The following is a 2,663-nucleotide window of genomic DNA, read 5'->3' on the forward strand; positions in this document are numbered from 1 at the left end:
TTTTTCAGCTTTAAAATTGGGAAGCTTAATGAATGTCACGTAATCTATGAAGGCTTTAAAAATAGTTTTCTTTAGTAATTTGTCCATAGTAGATAAATAAAATATCTATCCCATGCTGAAAGATACTGAAGCAGAAAAAGAAAACGGAAGAAGACCATGGGGGTTGGTAGTGGGAAAAGTTGGGAATAGCATCTGTATCCCTTTAGCTTGGTGACTACTATACCTTCATAAATGGGTGTTAGTGGTGGATATGACTTGTTTGGTTGGTGAGTATTATTTTCCAAGGTGTGCTGGAATTTCTGGAAGAGTTAAGTGTAATGTCAGGTGTGAGTACTGCAGAGACATACGAGGAGAAGAAGACAATACAGATGTATCCATTTGCCATTGCTGTATAATGAACCACTGTAAAACTTAGAGGCTTAAAACAATGACCATCTATTTAGCATATGATTCTGGGTGTTGGCAATTTAGGCCAGGCTCAGTCTTGGTTGTCTTGGTTTACTCTTCCTCATGTGTCTCTTGCAACACCTGGGTTGGCCAGGTGAGTTTTCTGGAGGTTGGCTGACTCTCCTCCACCTGGTCTCTTGTCCTCTCAAAGGCTATCATGAGCTGATTCCCACAACAATGGCAGAGTGTCAGGACCAGGCGGAAACACATGAGGCCTCCTGAGGGTCCGTCTTGGTCTAGTCTTCTGTTACATCCACTGCATGCTTACTGGCCCAAGCCAATGACGAGACTAGCCTGCTGGATGACAGGGGCTGCAAAGTCCAATTTCTAAAGGCAAGGATACAGGGCAGGGAGGAGTGTGGCCATTTCTCAGTCAATTGACCAGAATGGACTCTATTGAGGAGCTGAGGGAAGATAGGCTTTGATTTGTTGTTGAATGAGTGAGCGGAGAAGTAGGAAGAAAATAAAAAAGGACACAGGCAAGGGAGAGAGAAGGGCATAAAAGAGCAATGAGTGGTTAAAATGTGATACAAATAACAATAGGGAACTCCAGAAGACACTTAAGCAAGGCAGAAATGTAGATGAAGCAGAGGGCATATATTAACATCCACAGAGTTACAGGGGACTTCTGGCTGAGGGCCTAGCAAGATAAGTAGAGCGTTTGCATCTCTGGGTTTCTGAGTTAATGATGTCAGCAGTCTCTGGACCAGCCAAATTGTGGTGGATTTATCATTTACATTATAACTGCATTTAAAAATGAAAACATATGTCTACATTCTGAATGCTTTGAAAATACCATTGAACATGCTGTAGAATTTTATATCCAGTAACAGGATGCAATTTCCCTATCAAGTAAAATTGCTGTTTGTTTTCTGTACTCTATGTTATTATGGAAATTTCACAGTTTATCAGCTGCAGTGAAGTCAACTGAAATGAGTAGGCCCCTTAGATGAGCTGTTTTCTCCCACCCCTCAAAATCCCATTCTCCTGTTTGTTTATTTAGGCTAATATTGTTTTATGCTAATCATGCACTTCTGTTTCATTTTGTTTTAATGGTATACAACCTGATTCACAGGAGAAAGCCAAATGTTCTGAAAGCTCTCTGGTGGAATTGACAGTGTACTGGAATAACTCCAGCAATGAAACATCTTGGTGGCGTCCTATAGTCTCACTTTCCTCCTCTTGCCTCTGTTGATAAAGTATTTCTAAAACCAACAAATAAGAAGTTGCTTAGGGCCCAGGTAATTTTGCTGACTTCTGCAAAGTATGCCTGATTTTGTTCCTAGGGATTGTAAGAGTAATGGTTACTTATGGTGCAACCGGGCAATTTTGTGAGAAACCCCCTCTTCCAGGAGCAATTTACAGATGCTGCTTCTTTTTTTTTTTATTGCAGTGTGACAACAGCAAGTACCCAAATCCTGTTAGCAAATAATGTGATTTCTGAGCTTGGCTTTTGGACTAACAGTGTTACAGGTTGTGTGTCACCAGCGATGAGATGAAGTTAATAGTCACATGTTTTGAAGACTATACAGTGTTCGGGTCTGGTAATTCTTATTTTCTCTAAAAGTAGTCTTCAGTCTTGTCCCCATTTTCTTGTTTGAATTTGTTGTCTCCCACTTGAGCAGGAGGGTAAGGCAAGGCAAGGAGAAACACGGTGGGAGCGTCCGTCCCTGGTTAGGGACCCAGAGGATGGTTATTTAACCTGGAAGCCTGAGAGAGTGTGTAGGGAAAATATTCAGAAAATGCCTACATACGTAAAATAATATTGAAAGAACAAACGAATGTTCCTGGTCACTTGTCTTTGTTGTAAAGCCTTGTCAGGTAATCCTTGTGACTCACAGCCTGACCCGTCAGGTTAGTTTCTGCATTTTTCTAGCTGCATGACTGTGGGCAGATATCTTAAACCTCCGTCAGGTTCAGTTTAATAGTATCTTGTAACATTGTAGCAAAAATTAAATTAGACAATTATGTGGTGCACAGTGCTTGACACATAGGAAGTGCTCAGTGGCGTCATCGTCATCATCATCACTGTCATCACCATCATCATCATCAATCAGTCTCGTCACATCCGTTTCCTTATCCTGGCATTCAAGGCTGAAGTCCACCAATCTGGCTTCACCCATTATGTGATGTTGATGGGTGGGTGCAAAGCACACAGCAGGAGCTTAGCAAGTTCCTGAGAAACAAGAGAATGAATCCATCAATAACATCATACT

This window comes from Mesoplodon mirus, assembly GCF_964341445.2.
Source record: "Mesoplodon mirus genome assembly, chromosome: 13".
Classification (NCBI taxonomy): Eukaryota; Metazoa; Chordata; class Mammalia; order Artiodactyla; family Ziphiidae; genus Mesoplodon; species Mesoplodon mirus.